General features: G+C 37.4%; 1 protein-coding gene across 3 annotated transcripts in view; it reads right to left on the bottom strand.

The window, feature by feature from the left end:
- The window catches only part of LOC150079276 (centrosomal protein of 104 kDa), a 211,455-nt gene that overhangs the window by 3,063 nt on the left and 186,519 nt on the right, over positions 1-21,873 (bottom strand). The gene's annotated exons all lie outside the window — the stretch shown is intronic.

Below are 21,873 nucleotides of genomic sequence, written 5' to 3'. Positions count from 1 at the left end.
GTTTCAAAGCTATCTGTTTGGCTAGCTATTATCTTTCCTGTTTGCTGTTAAATTTAAAGTTTAGCAGAGATTGCCTTTAGTTTAATTATTTGGATCTAGTTAAACAGGCAGATAACAATCAGAAACAGACAGCCTTGCTAATTACTGGTGGGATATATTGAATGGTGTTAGCCCTCGAAAAAGTGCCATTCAATGTATCTGATTATCAATAATTAGCTTCATAATCATTATTTTATTTTATTCTATTTTATATATTTTTATTTTATTGCTAATTATATATTTATTTCTAGGGTATAGCAATGTAAACCAACACAGGGCCAACCGGGTTAGCCGGGTGGGTAAAGTACCTGCCTGGCAACCCAAAGGTTGCGGGTTCAAATCCCACCTCGGGCTTGGATCAAAGTACTGCAAAAACCTTGGGAGGTGCATTATGGCCACAGAAACTGATGTGCCAACAACTACCAAAAAAAAAAAAAAAAAACCAACACAGGTTATCTTAGTGTTTATAGGTTCTTTTGGCCTTATGGCTGCTAAGTACTTTTATGCCAATGTTTTAATACACTTTGAATACCTATACAGTACCAATTATACTTTTATTATATATATATATATATATACAGGATGTTTCAAAAATGATGGTGAATAATTTAAAGGTGAAAAGTACAAACTAAAATAAGCGAAAAAAGTCCCAGTGAACATCTGGCTACAAATGAACTGTTTTCGAGATAATGCACATTTTCTGTTAAGATCCACCACTGACTATGGGAGCACTAGTTTAGCAAAAAGCTGTGAATCCTTTGCTAAGGGTGGTTTTATTAAACACAAGATAATACATTTTTAATTTTTGGTTTCAACACCACAGGATTTTACAGATGTTACATGTTACAGGATGTTACAAAAGGTGTTCTTGCATCCATACACAGCTTTCTAGTCTTCTCTGCATTGAGTTGTGAATCCTCTCAGGCATTCCTGGGTAATTTCTGATTTGCTGAAAGGCTCCTTCAGCCCGATGCTGCAATTCCTAAACTGTGTTACTGTCAGAAGTGTACACCAAGTTTTTTACATGACCACAGATACAAAAATCCATAGGATTTAAGTCTGGTGATCATTACAGGCCCACATCTACCTATCCACCATTGACCATACCTTCTAGTTAGATACCAAGTCACAACTCGAGCAAAATGTGCCGGTGCACCATCATGCATAAACTACATGTTCTGACATTGCCGAAGTGGAACATTATCATTATCAAGGAGGTCTGGAAGAACATTCTGCAGGAACTGAAGGTACAGCCATCCTGTTAGCCTGTTTGGCAGAAAGTGTGGTCCAATTAGACGGTCTCCTATTAGTCCTGCTCAGAAATTCAATGGGAAACATTGCTGATGTTGTAACTTGTGATTTCCATTACGATTTTCGTCAGACCAAATGTGACAGTTATGAAAATTAAAAATAGCATCATGAGTAAACCCAGCTTCATAGGTGAACAAAGTGTTGTTTAAAAATTGGGGATTCAGGACACGTAGTTGTCGCATCCACTGGCAGAAGTTCACTTTGGGAAGGCAGTCTATATTGCTGAGACCTTGTACACGCTGGATATAGTAGGGGTACAGTAATTGGCGATGTAAAATTTGCCACACCCTGCTATATACGAAATTCCCGGATTTTGTTCTATTCTTTCTAACACCCTTTCCTCAACATCAGGTGTTATGCTTCTGGGCCTAACTGCTCGTACTCCATGTGCGAAGCGCCCATGTTCTCTAAAGCATTGATGTACCCTGATGAATGTGCACCTATTGGCTGCCTTCGGCGGGGAAATTCTTCTTGGTACGAACGTGCAGCCTCAAATGCACTGCCATTGGCTTTACCATACATGAAGTGCATGCCGTCTGCATACTCTTTGTTGCTGTAACCTCTTTCCATGTTGACGATCCTTTGACAAATACTAGTATGCCTGTTACGTCTCAGAGCATTGAGAGAGGGGAAAGAGAGAGAGAGAATGAGCATAACCTAACCTAAACAAACAAGCCAGTGGTGGATCCCAACTAGAAATGTGCAATATCTCAAAAACAATGCACTTAAGGACCCATGTTTACTAGGCTTTTTTTGCATATTGTAGTCTGTACAGTTCACCTTTAGATTATTGACTTTTGAACCACCCTGTATATATAAATATAATTATATAATATATATATATAATATTGATAAAAAATAATAGGATTTAATCACATTTCTGAATGACTAAGCAAGCAATTAAAAGTATTAAATTATAAAACCGGGTTGTGGATCCAGAGTACTACTAGTTATAGTAGAAATACCCGAACACCATGATGAAATATAGTCAAATGTTTTTTTTTTTTCAGTGTATTAGGTAGGGGGGTGCTGACCTGTCAATTGTAATTACCATGGAAAAATTGAGAATGCCAGCAAGGTAAAAGCAGATAACCTGAAATTAAATTAGATCAACATAAAAATAATAATGATAATAATGATGGTACCTAAAGTAGTGGGTCCTAGGGCTACTTTTTCAAAGGGTGGGTCAGCAGCCAAAACGTAGGAGCCACCACAATAAGCAGGGTCTCTGTTTCCATTATGATGTATACGTGTGAAATGTATACATCATAGCCGACCTGACAGAGACCAAAAGGAAGGAATAAAATTCAAACATAAATAAAAATAAATATATATGTATAAAACAGAGCTAAAAAGCTAAAATAATGCCAATTAAATCTAGTTAAAGGAAAAATGAGTTAAAGTTTGAAATCAAAAAGAAGGTAAAATACAGTATGAGATTTAAACAAAGTAACTTTAGATAAAGGAATAAAGTCAGGTTAATGCCAACTTACTGTTTGCTTAGGCTGGTAGCGGTGAAGTTAGTTACGTGTGGTGATTACAGAGCAACATCAGAGACCCAAAGAAGAAAGCCGACACTAAACTTTGTTTAAGAAGGAAAAAGGAGCAATAACAGAGGAATAGCATCTCGATAGTTCTCTGTAAAGTATATTTATATCAGTTGAAGTAACCCTGAGTGAGGGGGGGGGGGAAGAAGAAGGTGTGAAATTGTCAAAGTGAACCGTACCTGTGTGACGGGGAAGTAAACAATTAAACAAATGAGGCAAAGTGCCAGCAAAGGGAGAATCAATGACTAACAAAGTAGTGTGGAAAAGACACTAAACTTTGTTTAAGAAGGAAAAAGGAGCAATAACAGAGGAATAGCATCTTGATATTGCTTTCGGGCAGCCTAATTGAGCACAAGAAATAAGTTGTAGTTATTAAGGACAGTAGAAAGCAATTGGAACGAGGGGAATATAGTTGTCCTCGGGTTATCCGGGGTTGCTAAACCCATACCATAGTTGGTCCCTGAATAAATGCCTCATGTGTTTAAGTCAGTATTGGTATTGTTATGTAAAAAGAAGAAAAAATTGAAATACAAATAATGACGTTGACAAAACTTAACAAAACAGTGAGCCGGACATAACAAAACACAATACCCCTGTGCATAGCCAATAAGTGGGCACAGGCTTTCTACACCGTGAGACACAACAGAGGCTAGTGGGTATATAACTATACATTATGTACAGGCCTTTTTTTTATAATATTTATTGCTTGTTTGAAATGATGGTAGAGGAAATAATTTCCCTAAAGCTTTCCTCTACCATCATTTCAAAAAAGCAATAAATATAAAATTCAAAAAACTTATAAACTACAACTTTGATATAAACAACATATTTGCTGTTTGATTACATATTACTTTCAGTCTATACAAAATGTATAGTTATATACCCCCCTAACCTCTGTTGTGTCTCACGGTGCAAGGATAAAGTCCAAGGATAAAGAACTAGTTTAAATCCAATGATGAAAGAACATGAAATAATTCCAAGGATATAAATAACCAGGTGACTTTAGACCCAATGATGAAAGAATTGGAAATAAGTCCTAGGATACAAAACTAGCTTAAATCTGAAGATGGAAGAACACGAAATAATTCCAAGGATGCCTTTAGACCCAATAGTGGTGTAGTTAGAATACTATAGAAAGTAATTTATACTAAATCAGTAGCAATATCAAATCACTAAAATCCTAAGGTGGCTGTACATTTTAAGTAGAAAACAAATCCAGAGGTGGATATTCAAATGTATAGTAGTAAGTTACCATATAGTCGCCTTAGGATTTTAGTATAAATTACTTTCTATAGTATCCTAACTACACCACTATTGGGTCTAAAGGCATCCATTTTCCTTGGAATTATTTCATGTTCTTCCATCTTGGGATTTAAGCTAGTTTTGTATCCTAGGACTTATTTCCAGTTCTTTCATCATTGGATTCTTAACTACACCACCACCATTGGGTCTAAAGTCACCAGGTTATTTATAATTTATATCCTCGGAATTATTTCATATTCTTTCATCATTGGATTTAAACTAGTTCTTTATCCTTGGACTTACTTACTGTTCTTTCAACATTGGATTCTTACTACACCCTTTCACCTTTGGATTTAGCATTAGCATTAGTAGAGGCATTTGATGCAAGAAAGCAAGCTTATGCAGCATCAGCCAAAAAAAAAAAAAAAAAAAATAAATAAATAAAAAATAACCACTTCCACTTCACCCCTCTGTTCGTTCAAAATACCTGTCCAGCTGAGCCTTAAACTTATTTAGGCTATCAACTTCCACGACAAAGGATGGAAGTCTGTTCCACCAACCAACCACCCGCTGGTTAAAGGCAAATTTCTGCACGTCTATCCTACATCTGTCTTTCCTCAATTTGAATTTATGCCCTCTCAGGTGATTATTCTGAGCAAGAGGAAGAATCCCATCAGCATTGAGAATGCTCAAACCATTCAAGGCTTTATACACCTCTATCAGATCACCTCGCTGGTGCCTAGTCTCCAGACACTGTAATTTGCAAAATTTAAGCCTTTCTTTGTAAGAGCACCCCTTTGTTCCATCCACTAATCTTGTTGCCCTTCTCTGTACTCGTTCCAACAGCTCTACATCCTTCTTGAGATGAGGCCTCCAGGCCTGTATACAGTATTCTAGGTGTGACCTGACATTGCCTTATACAATGGAATAATCACCTCCTTATCCCTGCTAGAAAAATTCCTATATATCATTGACAATACACCATGAGCTACTCTTGTAGCCCGTCTGTACTGCTCAGAGAACTTCATATATGCCTGCACAACCACCCCCAGGTCCTTTTCATTCTCTACCACTGTCAGTGTAGTACCACAGAGTTGATACGTTGCTCTGGGGTTGCTGTTTCACATATGTAGTATTTTACATTTGTCAATGTTAAACTTCATTTGCCACCTCTCAGCCCATCTACTCACTCTTTCTAGATCCTGTTGCAGCAGCATAGTGTCAGTAGTGTCCTTGACAACCCTGCCAACCTTCGTCTTCGTCTGCAAACTTGGACATTAAGCTTGATATACCATCATCAATATCATTTATAAATACAGAAAACAATAATGGACCCAATACTGACCCCTGAGGGACTCCACTAATAACATTAGTCCACGATGAGCAGTGTCCATTGATTACCACTCTCTCTGTCGTCTCCCCGTCAACCACCCCTTTATCCATAGCAGCAATTTGCCTCCAATGCCACACTGCTCCAATTTGTGCAGCAGTCTTCCATGTGCAACAGTATCAAAAGCCTTTCTAAGATCCAAGTATATAATATCAAAGTTATTCCCTCACATCCAGTTCTTTTGTGACTGCATCATAGTATCCAATCAAATTGGTCAGGCAAGACTTCCCCTTAACAAAACCATGCCATGTCCGAGCTATAACTGAAGTCTTGTCTAGATGATCCTATAGTGCTTCTTTAACTGCCTCCATTAATTTTCCGGGAACAGAAGTTAAACTCACAGGTCTATAATTACTTGTGTCAGCCTTTGATCCTCCTTTGTGAATTGAGGTCACATTTGCACATCTCCAGTCCATGGGTACCTCCCCTGAGTCCAAGGAAGCTCTAATAATTATGGCTAAGGGTTTGCTTACTTCCTTTGCTGCCTCCTTTAATATAACTGGATAGATCCCATCCATCCCAGGTGCTTTTCTTGTGTTTATCTTCAACAATTTCTCCTCCACTTTACTTACAGTTGTTACAAGATTCTCTAGCTTACTGCCAGATTTGAATACACCTCTGGCATTCCCCTTGCTGAATAACTCCTCATGTGTGAATGTCGATGCAAAATATTCATTTAGTTTGTTAGCCACCTGAGCAGGATCATCAACAGTTGACCCATCGACATCAAGTGGATCAATCCGATTCATCCACTTCCTTCTAGAGTTTACATAAGTAAAGAACTCTTTGCTTAATTTTTTTGCATCCCTTGCCAGAGATTTCTCGTAATCTGCCTTCGCCTGCCTAACCTCCTTTGCAACTTGGTTACAGATCAAATTGTATCCATCATAGGCTTCTGTGTCACGTGTTAATTTGTATGTATCCCATGCATTTTTCTTCTCTTCTCTGCCATATGTCTCATTAGTTCATCTGACATCCATTTAGGCCTAAACCTTGAACAATATTTCTTAGTTGGTATGTAAAGCCTAGTAGCTTCCAAGATAAGTTCTTTGAATGCTTCCCATTTTGAATTTGCTGTTGCTAACATCATCAGTTGGTCCCACTGTATAGAATTTAAATACCATCTCAGTCCATCGTAGTCACCTTTGCAAAAGCAATAACCCTTCCCTTTACCCCTAATGGTAGTTACCTCTTTGAGTGAATCCCACTTCAGCACACTGTGATCACTGCCACCTAGTGGTTCATTTATCTGCTGATTCTTAATGCATGAAGAATCACTACTGATAATCAAATCAAGAGTATTACTCCCTCTAGTTGCCTCCCGAACATACTGATGTAGAAAACAATCATCCAATAAATCCACAAAAGCCTTGCTAGTGTGTGAGTGACCAGCCCCCAAATTCCAGTCAATATCTGGGAAATTGAAATCCCTCATTATAAGACTCTCTGATTTACTGGCCCACTCTATTTCCCTGTACAGTTACTTATTATACTCATCAGAGTCATTAGGCCTATAGCACACTCCTACTCTCAATTTTGATCTCCCAATGCTTATGTCACACCAAACTGACTCGACACTGCACTGTCCAGCGATGTCGACTGGCTTCACTTCCTTGGATTTTATGTATTTCTTAACTAATAGCATAACCCCTCCTCCCTTCTATCCAGTCTAATCTTTCTGTAGACATTGTACTTCCCAAATTCCAGTTCTGCATTCCTTATATCTGTGTGATGCCACATCTCTGAAATCCCAACAATATCTGCCTTTGATGTTTTGAGCAATACCTCAAATTCATCAAATTTATTTACTAAACTGCTAGCATTGGTGTACACGTCAGTATACATGCACCTGTTCTTTTTCTTAGCTACCCTAACACAACCCATGTGTTTACTTGTACCCCAATGATTCCCAGCAGTCTCTGAAATATCCTGCATCTTATTTTCCAGGCTGCTGCTCATTCCAATAGAAGCAGTGCAAGAATCACTTTCACCTCTGCCAGTGGCTATTGTTAATCTATTAGTCCTTGTATCCCCCCCCCAATCTAGCAGTTTTCCGACCCGCCTAACACTGCCTCGATAGCATCAGCAAACATTCTTGCACCCTTTCTATTTACGTGTATCCCATCCCTGTAGAAGCAGTCTCTGCTGTTAACAAGTACAGACCAGGTTGAAAAAAATTCTACCCCTTGAGCCTTGCACAATCCTTCCAGGGCCGAATTGATCGACAGGGCTCTCATCATATACTCCCTCCTATCGTGTCTGGGCAGAATTGCAGACACTTTCAAATTCAACCCTAATTCACGGCTTTTTTTCAACAGTGACCTGTACTTGTTAAGTAATTCCGCCGGTCTCCTACTCTTAATATCATTAGTGCCAACGTGTACAACTATATCACCTTTTGTGCCCTTAAAAGATGATATCTGCTCTACAATGTCATCAACCTTTGCCCCTGGCAGACATACCCTGGTCCTGTTCCACCTATCCTTTTTACAAAGCATGTTTCCCATTTCCCTGACAACAGAGTCACCAACAACTACTAGTTCCTTTGGGACCAGCACATTTTGGCTTGGGGGCTGCCGCTGTGTTGCGTGATGACCAAGTGCGAGCTCTGGCACTGTTGTGGGCAGCTGAGAGCTTGATGGGGCCCCTCACTTTTAATCCTTTGAGGGCATCCACACTGTCCTTCAAGCCTGCAGTGTAGGTCCATAACAACGCTGAGTTGTCGCCTGATTTCCTTACACTACTTGCATCGCGTACACACAAAGACATCCCCCATGGCAGTATCATGTCCCGTACCTGACTGTCCACAAACATCAAGCAAGTAGTGCATTTTAAAAGGCTGTGATTCAGAGGGCTACTGTCCCCCTCAGTTCTCCCCTGAGCCACAGCACTCCCATTAGCTTGAGCCTTTTGCTTTGCTGCTCTTGTCTGAGTCATGATTTCGATTTAATTTCAATAAAATTCCAATTTCAGTACAAAATTAAAACCCTAAACTTGTATCCCAACACAGTTATAACGCTATATTTATGTTTCAGTATTGAGTGTTATCTACGAAATCCCTTTATATAACTTCCATATCAAGTTAAGTATTAATTATTTATTTTTACTAATTATTTATGTTACGTAACCTATGTATAGTTAAAAGTACAATTTAATTGACAATGAAGTTCAACAAGATTAATAGATTTTACTGATTAATTGACAATATTACGTACTATACTATACTATATTAAGCTTATGCTATCTAGTTCGAGATATTTTGTATCGCGTAACAATGGTGGCAATTAACGAACGGTAAACACGTGGATTTGATACCCTTACCGATACTAAGTAATACCTACAAAATCCCTATCTAAGTTACTTTATAAACTAAGTATCATAAATAGGAATATAAAGCTACTCTAGAAAATAAGTTAATATGCCAATTTAAGCTAATAAAACAGAAAATAAATCAGAAAAAACTTCTCTGTTCCAGGAGCGGCAAAAATCTACGCCCGCACAGGCTACTCTCATACTCAAAAAATTTATATCTGAAACAACTTTGGATTTAAGACATTCTATCAATTACAGTAATGATTACTGATATCACTTCAATATTGGTTCACTCCATTTTGGACTACAGATTATAATTATTAATCTAACTTTTCTCTATCTCAAATCATTATGTGATTCTTCACATATTTCCTTCTTTCTATGCTTAGATATGTAAGCAATTACTCCCCTAATTGGTAATTTTTCGATTTATATGAGATTATTCAACTTCAATTGTCAGCTTAATATATTGTAGCCATATCACTTGGTCTACCGTCTATCAGTTTTGATATGCATTCTTTTTATCACCGCTTTGTTCAATACTTTTTATTTATCTATGAACTGTCATATGTTTATTTTAGTATATCTTACGACTTTATTATAGTAAAGTCTGATTATTCCAACCACATTTCTTTTTTCTAATGCTAATCATATGTATCTCCATGCATTTTTTAGTCCATTATTGCTCCAGGAATATTCAGTGGTCATTCCCTGACCTTTCCGCATCCTCTGTATTTGGTGGTCACAGGCTCGAACCCCGGTCTAATCAAGAAGCGTGTGCTACGCACTGCTGCTCCTGCCCACCTGGCTATGGAGGCACCATATGGCCTTAGTTGCTAATGCTCCTAAAAACCAAATAACAAACAAACAAACAACTCTACTAAATATGTTCACTGTATTTCCCAGCCTTTTTCCTTCAGCTACATATTATTTTCTCGCCAGCTTACTTCTGCTATGCATTACTTGAAAACTCCAGGTATCGCTCACTTTCTTATTATATTTTCAGTTTCGTTTTCAGTTTGTTTCTTGGCATATTTTGACTTTTCTGAGCAATGCAGACAGGCTGCCAGGGCAGATCATGGTGTTTTGTCAATGATATATAGGAATTTTGCTAGCAAGGAAAAGGAGGTGATTGTCCCTCTGTATAAGGCAATGGTCAGGCCACACCTTGAGTACTGCATACAGGTCTGGAGGCCCTCATTTTAGGAAGGATGTAGATTTGCTTGAGCGTGTACAGAGAAGGGCAACAAAATTGGTGAAGGGAATGAAGGGATCCTTCTAACCAAGAGAGGCTTAAGTTCTGCAAATTGCAGTGGCTGGAGACTAGACACCAGCACAGTGATCTGATTGAGGTGTATAAGACTTTGAATAGATTGAGCACGCTGAATTTTGATGGGATCCTTCCACTTGTTCAGATTACGAACCTAAGGGGGCATAAATTCAAATTAAGAAAAGACAGATATAGAATAGATGTGCTGAAATTTGACTTTAGACAGCGAGTAGTTAATTGCTGGAACAAACTTCCATTTGTGATTGTGGAAGTTGATAGATTAAATAAATTTAAGGAGGAACTGGACAGGCATTTGGAGGGAATGGTGTGATGTTTTTTTTTTTTTTTTTGGCTGATGCTGCATAAGCTCATACACTTGCTTTCTTGCATCACATGCCACTACTACTACTACTACTACTACTACTACTACTACCTTTCTTCTACTACTATGGGCAAGTATAGAAACGCAGTTCCTGATACATTGTCAGGTGCAGTCCCCTGATGAAATGCCTGACCATGTATCAATATTTACTTTAGCTGACACAGATTCTGCATATCTGCCTTGCCTGTATTCGACTTTTATCTAAATATGTCTCCCCCTATTTGATGACAGCTCTACAATTTTTTTATTTTATTTCATTTGTATTATATTTTACCTTATTATTAATAATTTTACTTTACAGTTCACTTAACTCCTATTGGCTTTGTAATTCAGCCCATAATTTTCTTAACTCATCATAACTTTTAGGATATTAACATTCTTTCACCTATTACATATCTACTATACTTCTTTTTCCACTATCTTTACCCTTCTAGTCACTGGCACTTTGTGTAATTTTCACATCCATCTATGCATACTTTATCTAATATATCTATTCATACATACGTATATATATATATATATATAATTAATAATAATAATAAGTTGTAGTGAAAAATCATAACGGCTAAAAAAGAATGAAATAAAATAATAATAATATACTGAGCTAGTTTATGGATCAGGATAACTGCTATTTCTGCTAGTAATAGCAGAAATACCCAGCAACCATAATGAGATATAGACAAATAAAAAAATATAAATGGTACTTAATGCTATAGATCCTAAGATTTTAACTAAGCCATAAAGGGCCGGCAGCCAAAACCAAAAGAAATACAGCAAGAAGTAAAGCCTCAGTTTCTGTTATGATATATAATAGTAGACAGAAAAAGTGAGCAAATGTGAATATATACATCATAGCCAACATGACAGAGACCAAAGAGAAAAGGAATAAAAAACTAAACAAATATAATAATAAATAAAAGTAAAATGCAAAATTAAGCTGAAATTAATACCAATTAAAAAGAATTGAATGAATAGCAAACAGTCCTACTTGAATTTTAACAAAGAAAGAAATTTTAACAAAAAAAGAGCAAATTTAAAGATGAAAGAATATAGTCAGAATTTGACAACTTACTGTCGAGCCTGGCAGGAGACAGTGAAACGGGCTGAGAGAAGTGACTGCAACAAGCTGTATTGGAGACCAAAGAGGTTAGCCGAATTTATAACCGAACATTAAAGTAACAGTTATAAATTCATTTATAACTGTTAAAGTAGCCCCATGAATGGTGGGAGGGAAGGAGGTGTAAATAGGTCACAGTAAATCTTACCCATGTGACGAGATGTCATTAATTAAATAAATGAGTCAAATGGACCAGTGAAGGGGAGAAATCAATAACTCACAAAGTAGTGTTGAAAAGACTCTAAACTTTGTTGGAAAAGAAAACAAAAGAGCAATAGCAGAAAGAGAGTATCTCGAATATTGCTTTCGGCCAGCCTAATCACGCATGAGATATATATAAATAAGATGTAGTGTTTAAAAACAGCAAAAAGTAATTGGAAGAAGGGGAATATAGTAGTGCTTGGGCAGTCTAGGGTTGCGTAACCCATACCAATAGTAAGTCCCTGGACATATGCCTAATGTGATTAAGTCAGTAATGGTACTGTATTAAATAAAATGTGACTAAACAATGCCAGACAAGAAAATAAAGACAAAAAACAGCTAACAAGACATAACTAACAAAATTTTTTTATTAGTTATTTAATTTTTTTTGATAAATTTTTAATAATTTAATTATTTTTTTATTGGTTATTTTTATTTAATTTTATGTAACCTGCTTTTATTTTTTAGGCACTTTTTAATTTTTTCCATTGTAGCCACACCTGACAGGTCAGCACCCCTACTCGTACACTTATCTAATCTTTATGTCTATATATATATCTATATATATATATATATATATGAGGTAAAAGTAATAAATCTATTGAAAAGTGAGAAGATGAAGGCGTAAATTACACAAAATTCCAAAACTAATAGGAGAAAGATTATTATTATTATTAGCCATATGGTGCAAGGAAGCCTGAGGCTTATGCTGAACCAGCCAAAAAAAAATTCCCAAGTTACCTTTAGAGAGAGAGAGAGAGAGAGAGAGAGAGAGAAGGGAATCACCAAGAAAGAGAAGAATGATGATATCCAGCTCAGGAGCCTGGGTATGCCAAGCCCATACCCACCAGATGTGAGTCCCTGGGGTTATAGTAGAACAAAAGAGAAAAATAATGTGAATATCCTATATGATATAAATTTTTTATTTATATCTCTTATTTTTGGGATAATTATCATTTTTAATGTGTTAATTCTGAGGCGAAAAAAAATTTGATCAAACATTCTCATTTTATAAATATCTGAATATCTGTTTCAGTTTGTACACAATAATAACTGATCATTTTTTTTTCACATAATAGATCATTTATATTATATAGGATATTCACATTCTTTCTCTCTTTCTCACACTATCAATATCTCCAATTTCTGCTATCCTTCCCCTATTAGTTTTGGCATTTTGGGTAATTTACGCCTCCATCTTCGCACTTTTCAATCGATTTATTACTTTTACCTTATATTTATAAACTTTTATATCTTTTTCTGCTACTTTGCATGCTCAGGTTCAACCGTCATATTATTTTAATCTCTCTATTACCACTTAAATTCTATTAGAATGAGCAGCAGCCTGGAGGGCAGGGTGCTGGGGGGTTTCAGGGGCTGATTGCAGTCATCATAAAACAAATAAATACATGAGCTGCGTTAGGGTAACTAAGAATAAGAACAGGTGCATATATACTCGCATGTACACCGATGCTAGAATATAGTAAATAAATTTGATGAATTTGAAGTGCTGGTCAAGACGTCAAAGGTGGATATTGTTGGGATATCAGAGACAAGGTGTCACACAGATATTAGGAATGCAGAATTGGAATTTGGGGAATAGACAGGATAGGAAGGGAGGAGGGGTTATGTTAATTAAGAAAAACATAAATTCTAAGGAAGTGCATCCAGGTGACATAGATGGACAGTGCAATGTTGAGTCAGTTTGGTGTGACATAAGCACTGGGAAAGAGAAAATAATTGTAGGAGTGTGTTATAGTCCTAATGACTCTAATGAGTACAATGAACAATTGCACAGAGAAAACAGAGTGGGCCAGTAGATCAGAATGTCTTATAATGGGGGATTTTAACTTCCCAGATATTGACTGGAACTTGTGGGTTGTCACTCACACACTAGCAAGGCTTTTGTGGATTTATTGGATGACTGCTTTCTACAGCGGCATGTTCAAGAGGCAACTATAGGGAGTAATACTCTTGAGCTGATTATCACCAGTGATTCTTCATGTATTAAGAATCTGCAGATAAAGGAACCACTAGGTGGCAGTGATCACAGTGTACTGAAGTGGGATTTACTTAAAGATATAATTACCATCAGAGGTAAAAGGAAGGGTTTTTGCTTCTGTAAGGGTGACTACAGACAGTTAAAAGTGGTCTCAGACAGTTAAATTCTATACAGTGGAACCAACTGATGATGTTACCAACAGCAAATTCTAAGCGGGAAGCATTCAAGCAATTAATCGTCGAAGCTACTAAGCTTTTCATACCGATTAAGAAATATTGTTCAAGGTTTAGACCTAAATGGATGCCAGATGAACTAATGAGACTCGTGGCAGAGAAGAAAAATACATGTGACGCATATAAATTATAAAATATCACAGAAGCGTATGGTAGATATAAGCTAGTCTGTAATTGAGTCACAAAGGAGATCAGGCAAGTGAAGGCAGATTATGAGAAATAATTTGCAAAGGTTGCTAAGAAAAACTGCAAGGATTTCTTTACTTATATAAACTCTAAAAGGAAGTGGATGAATCAGATTGGTCCACTTGATATCGATAGTTCGACTGTTGATGATCCTGCTCAGATAGCTGACAAACTCAATGATTATTTTGTATCTATATTCACACATGAGGAGTTATTAAGGGAGGGAAATTCCAGAAGTTTCTCAACCTTCTGGAATTTAAAATTTCGGAATACTGGAATTTCAAACTGCAACAGGGTACTTAATGATTTTCTAATAACTGGGAGCAAAGTGGAGGATAAATTGTTGAAGTTAAACATAAGTAAGGCACCTGTGGTTGATGGAATATATCCAGTTATATTAAAGGAGGCAGCAAATGAATTAAGAAAACTATTAGCCATAATTATGAGAGCATCCGTGAACTCTGGAGAAGTCCCCACAGACTGGAGATGTCCAAATATATCCCCAATTCACAAAGAGGGATCTAAGGGTGACTTAATAAATTACAGACCAGTTAGTTTAACTTCTGTTCTGGGTAAAATAATGGAGTCACTGGTAAAAGATGCATTGTAGGATCATCTAGACAAGACTACAGCAATAATTCAGACACAGCATGGGTTAGTTAAGGGAAAGTTTTGTCTGACAAATTTGATTGGATACTATAATACGGTTACAAAGGAACTAGATGCAAAATATAATTTTAATATATCATATACTTGGATTTCAGGAAAGTTTTTGACACTGTTGTATATGGAAGATTACTGTACAAATTGAAGCAGTATGGTATGAAGGGCAAGTTGCTATAATGGATAAAAGGGTGGTTGAGTGGAAGATGACAGAGAATGGTAATCAATAGATGCTGCTCTTCATGGACTAATATTATTAAGGATTATTTTTGGGGAAATTCAAAGGTCATCTGGATAGTACCTTCGGGTGAGGGAAGCGCATAGGATGATAGGTTTAACTTCCTTTTCTTTTATTAATTATTATTATTTATTATTTTTTTTTATCATTGTTTTATTCGGGTTTTTTTTTTTTTTTTTTTGGCTGGTGCAGCATAAGCCATAGGCTTTCTTGTTGTTGTTGTTTTTTTGGTTTTTAGGAGCATTAGCAACTAAGGCCATATTGCTCCGGGATATGTGGTGGTCATTCCCTGACCTTTCCGCATCCTCCATATTTGGTGGTGACGGGCTCGAACCCCGGTCTAATCAAGAAGCGTGTGCTACACACCGCTGCTCCTTCCCACCTGGCTACAGAAGCGCCGGCTTTCTTGCACCATGCGGCCATTACTAATACTAATACTGATGTTATTAGTGGAGTCCGACAGGGTTCGGTGTTGGGCCCACTGTTGTTTTGTATATTTATAAATGATATTTATGAAGGCATATCAGGCTTAGTGTCAAAGTTTGCAGATGATACAAAGGTTGGCACAGTTGTTAATGACAGTAATGGCAGCGTGCTACTGCAACAGGAACTAGATAATTTGGGCAGATGGGCTAAGAAGTGGCAACTGAAGTTTAACCTTGACAAATGCAAAGTACTGCATATGGGTAGAAGTAACTCCGGAGAAATGTACCAACTGTGTGGTACTACACTTAAGGTGGTAGAAAATGAAAAAGACCTGGGAGTAATTGTGCAGTCAGATATGAAGTTTTCTGAGCAATGCAGACAGGCTGCCAGGGCAGGTCATGGGGTTTTGTCAATGATATATACGAATTTTGCTAGCAGAGACAAGGAGGTGATTGTCCTTCTGTATAAGGCAATGGTCAGGCCACGCCTTGAGTACTGTGTACAGTTCTGGAGGCCTAATTTTAGGAAGGATGTAGATTTGCTTGAGCGTGTACAGAGAAGGGCAACAAGATTGGTGAGGGGAACGAAGTGGTCCTCTTACCAAGAAAGGCTTAAGTTCTGCAAATTGCAGAGGCTGGAGACTAGGCACCTGCGAGGTGATCTGATTGAGGTTTATAAGGCCTTGAATGGGTTCAGCACACCGAATTCTGATGGGATTCTTCCACGTGCTCAGATTACGAACCTGAAGGAGCATAAATTCAAATCAAGGAAAGACAGTTGTAGAATAGATGTGCGGAAATTTGCCTTTAGCCAGAGAGTGGTTAATTGCTGGAAAAACTTCCATCTGTCATTGTGGAAGCTAATAACTGAAATAAATTTAAGGAGGAACTGGATAAACTTTTAGAGAGAATGGTTTTGTGTGAAATTGTTTTTTTTTGGCTGATGCTACATAAGCTCATAAGATTGCTTTCTTGCACCACATGCCTCAAACATGTGTCCAATTCTCAATGGATACAGAGATACAGCTGTTTGAAACTGGTGTGCACAGCTACCTGAATCAGACATGACCAAGACGCAGTTATAACCTCATGCTGTTTGGTGTTATAAGTGTTGTTAAGAATGATGTACATCTTCACACATGATGAATATGCCGATGTGGTGGGTGTCTACGGTTTTTGTGGTGAAAGTGCTACTGCTGCTTATACAGAATACCGCAGAAGTTTCTTAATCACAGAATACCAGATTCGAGAGCATTTATTAGTGTTTACACCAAATTGTGTGAGACTGGTACAGTTTCCAGTGCTCATATTTCTTCTGAACGTGCAAATGAACAAAATGTGGATGAAATAGAACACATTCTTCAGTCAGCAGCATGTAGCACATGAAGAATTTCTACACATATTAGTGTTCCACAGACAAGAGTATGGCAAACATTGGCGCCTCCGTAGCCAGGTGGGAAGGAGCAGCAGTGCGTAGCACACGCTTCTTGATTAGACCGGGGTTCGAGCCCGTCACCACCAAATACGGATGATGCGGAAAGGTCAGGAAATGGCCACCGCATATCCCGGAGCAATATGGCCTAAGCTGCTAATGCTCCTAAAAACCAAAACAACAACAACAACAACAACATGGCAAACATTACGTGAGCATAGTTTGGAAAACAGTTGCTTGGTCTGACAAGTCAAAGTTCCTGGTACATCATGTTGATGAAAGGCTCAGAATTTGGCGAAAACAACATGAATCCATGGATCTGTCATGTCTGATGACTACTGTGCAAGGTGGTGGGGGCAGTGTGGGGAATGTTTTCTTGGCACACGTTGGGTCTATTGATGCCCATAGATTCACATCTGAATGCCATATTGTACCTAAACATCGTTACTGACCAAGTGCATCCGTTCATGTTGACAGTTTATCCTCAGTCAGATGGTTACTTCCAGCAGGATAATGTGCCGGTGCACAAAGCCCGAATCACTATGGAATGGTTCCAGTAACATGACAATGACTTTTCTTTGCTGCAGTGGCCCGCTCAGTCTCCAGATCTCAATCCTATTGAACATCTTTTGGATGAGCTGGAAATGGCTGTTCGCTGCAGGCCTACACCTCCGTCAAATCTCAAGGAACTGCATGATATACTCATGTCTGCATGGTACTCCATTCCTGCACATTTTCAGCATCTTGTTCAATCCATGCCTAGATGAATTCAGGCTGTTTTGAAGGCTAAAGGAGGCTCAACATGCTACTAGGTAGGTGTGTACCTAATAAAGTGGCAACACAGTGTATATATACATACAGGGCTGTAGTGGAGGGTATATGCAGGTATACGCTGTATACCCTCTGGATTTTTTTTGGTGAGTACCATATACCTTCTGGTATTTGAAAGACTTAGAAAAAATAAATATTATTAAAATATTTACTGAAAATTAAAAAATAAATTTATTAGCATTTGATTCTTAGGCAATACTTATAGTTTTATTATTTTTAATATATATGCCATATATATAAGTAAGTAAATATGCCATATATATATATATATATACACTATATACCCTCGGGAATTCAATTAATAAGCACAGTATACTCTCTCCATACATAACATTCACAGAGTATACCTTCGTTTAATTTTACTACAGCACTGTATACACACACACATACACACACATATATATATATATATATATAGAAAGTTTGATCAAAAAGCTTGGTGATTGTTGCAAATAATTAATTTTCAATAATATTAATATTCTAATTATTAATTAATTTCTAATTTAAATAATATTAATATATTAATATTATTAATATTCTTCAATATAATCTTTTACTAAACTGTACCCTTGTTCCACTGAGCCTATCATTGATCAAAACATTTCTGGAAGTCTTCTCTTGTATAAGATTTTAGACAGGCCATGATGGTTGAATGGTTTACTTGGGTCAACTAAAATCATTTTCCTTTCACACTTCTTTTGGGAACAACCAAAAGCCAAATAAGGCAAATAAGGTAGGTTTGGCATGATAGAAATGTTTCTGTCAGTCAAAAACTGCTGGACAGCAAGTGATGTGTGACACAGTGCACTGTCATGGTAAAGAAGCCAACCATTTAGCCATTTTTTGTTATTTACAGCAGACTCTCCTCCTGTCTGCTGTTTTAAAACTTCTTGGTAGCACACACTGCATTCCTAATGACACTGTGGAATGAATTCTGATAATGTCATCCCCCTTCCTTGCTGCTTAAAAATGCAATCAGCACAACCTTCACATGTGATTTTGACTACCATGCCATTTTATGGCTTCATGATGTTCACTGGAAGTTTTGAAACTCAGTCTCTATATGTCATATCCACACACATTCAAGACTCATCATCTGTTATAATTTTTGTCATAAATGGAATCTGACACAGCTTGCTCAAACAACTCAAATGAAATGAGGACTGAGTGCTGTGGGATGTGAGAATGCATGGAACAAACTTGATGCTAACTCAACTCATGCCCAAATCCTGTCAAAATGGCATGAACCAAAACAAATGAAATAGATATCTTCTGGACAATTTCTCAAATGGTCAGTCATTGACCCAATCGAATGATGGTGTAAACTTCACTGATGTTTTTCTAGTTTTGGGATGTCGACATGCAGCTTCTTCTTTTTTAATACACAAGTGAAAAATTTCCTTCACAAAAAAATTGAAACCACTAGAAAACTGGTTTATTTTTTTTTCATTATATCCTCTCTATAAGCTGGGATAGATGGGATCTATCCAGTTATATTAAAGGAGGCAGCAAAGGAAGTAAGCAAACCCTTTGTCATAATTATGAGAATTCCTTGGACTCAGGGGAGGTACCCATAGACTGGAGATGTGCAAATGTGATCCCAATTCACAAAGGAGGATCAAAGGGCAACACAAGTAATTACAGACCTGTTAGTTTATTTCTGTTCCAGGGAAATTAATAGAGGCACTGGTTAAAGAAGCACTGCAAGATCATCTAGACAAGACTTCAGTTCTAGCACGGACACAGCATGAGTTTGTTAAGGGGAAGTCTTGTCTGACCAATTTCATTGGATACTATGATGTTGTCACAAAGGAACTGGAAGCAAAGAATAATTCTGATATCATATATTTAGATCTTAGAAAGGCTTTTGATACTATTGCACATGGAAGACTGCTGCACAAATTGGAGCAGTGTGGCACTGGAGGCAAATTACTGCTATGGATAAAGGATGGTTTAGTGGGAGAAGACAGAGAGTGGTAATCAATGGACACTACTCTTCGTGGACTAATGTTATTCGTGGAGTCTCCTAGGGTTCAGTGTTGGGTCCATTGTTGTTTTCTGCATTTATTAATGATATCAATGATGGTATATCAGGCTTAATGTCCAAGTTTGCAGACAATACGAAGGTCGGCAGGGTTGTTAATGACACTAATGACAGTATGCTGCTGCAACAAGATCTAGAAAAGTTGAGCAGATGGGCTGAGAGGTGGCAACTGAAGTTTAACATTGACAAATGTAAAGTACTGCACATGGGAAGCAGTAACCCCAGAGTAATGTATCAACTGTTTGGTATTACACTGACAGTGGTAGAGAATGAAAAGGACCTGGGGGTAATTGTGCAGGTAAATATGAAGTTTTTCTGTGCAGTGCAGATGGTCTGCAAGAGTGGTGTCTTGTCTTGTCAGCTCATGGTGTCTTGCAATGATATACAGGAATATTTCTAGCAGGGAGGTGATTATTCCCTTGTATAAGGCAATGGTCAGGCCACACCTTGAGTACTGTATACAGGTCTGGAGGCCTAATTTTAAGAAGGATGTAGAGCTGCTGGAATGAATACAGTGAAGGGCAACAAGATTAGTGAATGGGAAAAAGGGTTGCTCTTATAAAGAAAAGCTTAAATTTTGCAAATTACAGTCTGGAGACTAGGCACCTGCAAGGTGATCTGATTGAGGTGTATCAAGCCTTGAATGGTTTGAGCATGCTCAATGCTGATGGGATTCTTCTTCTTGCTCAGAATAATTATCTGAGGGGGCATACATTCAAATTGAAGAAAGACAGTTGTAGGATAGATGTGCAGAAGTTTGCCTTTAGTTAGCAGGTGGTTGATTGCTTGAACAAACTTCCATATGTTGTTGTAGAAGTTTATAGCTTAAATATATTCAAGGCAGAACTAGACGAACATTTGGAGCGAGTGGATGGGTGAAATGAGAAGGGTTTTTTTTTTTTTTTTTTTTTTTTTTGGCTGATGCTGTATAAGCTTGCTTTCTTGCATCATCTGCCTTTACTAATGCTAAAGCTGCATTTAGCATTTCATGTGTTTCCATGGCGGACTTTTCAAGCCCATAACAAAATTTAATGTTTGCAAATTGTTTAATATGCACCTTGCTGCATTATTTTATAATTTGCAGAACACGTTACAAATAAAAAAGAGCAAGTATTCACTCAAAGCAGCTTTCTGTAAGATTGGCACATGGAAGCTTGGTGTGTGCATGCTCAAAAGAAGTCACTGTAAGCTCCACTCACAATCCTATAGCTACTTGTACTTGGTACGAGATAAAAAGTGCGATGACACCAAATTTTATGCTCATGGAAATGGATAAGTTTCTTGAAAATTTTTGCTGTCTTTTTGATTAATTACATAATAAATTGTGTTTTCCAAATAGTCTAAATATTCTTAGTCACATTTGTTAGCTTATTTTTTAAATTTAGCTAGTGATTTTGTAAGTTTCGACTTACTATTCATACTGCTATTGTATCAGTGCTATGGCACGAATCTCATAATATGTAACGAGTAGTGCAGGGGAATAATAGGGTTTTAATTGTGATAAATAAGTAACATGAAGGTTCTAATCACTTGTTGGGCATATATCTTTTTTGTGTTTGGCTAAGGAATTTTTACTTTTTAGCAAGGATGTCATTAATTGATTATATTTATTAATATTATTAATTTTCATTGTTAACCAATTAAATTGTATTTAAACGAAAACCATCCCCCAGACTAGAGCAGCAAAACAATGGGCACAAAACAGCGAGAGTGCTGTGGCTCGAGGAAGAACCGAAGGGAACAATTCTCCAATGCCTCACAGCCTAAAATAATGTGCAACTTGTGAAATGTTTGCAGACCTTTCTGGAACAGGACATGATCCAGCAAAGGAAGATGTCTTTGTGCATGCCATGTGCAGAGAGTGTGAAGAAATTAGGTGCCAACTCAGCATTATGATGGGCATTTATGAGAGTTTGAATAGAGTAGGGTAGATGTCCTCAAGAGAACTGAAATGAGGGGCTGATCAAGCTCTCAGCAGCCGAACTCAATGCCAGAGCTAACTCTTGTG

This window comes from Mastigoproctus giganteus, chromosome 10, assembly GCF_048544385.1.
Source record: "Mastigoproctus giganteus isolate SK-2022 chromosome 10, ASM4854438v1, whole genome shotgun sequence".
In the NCBI taxonomy this organism is placed as follows: Eukaryota; Metazoa; Arthropoda; class Arachnida; order Uropygi; family Thelyphonidae; genus Mastigoproctus; species Mastigoproctus giganteus.
Note: the sequence above shows the minus strand (reverse complement) of the source record. Positions and strands in the feature narration are given on the sequence as shown.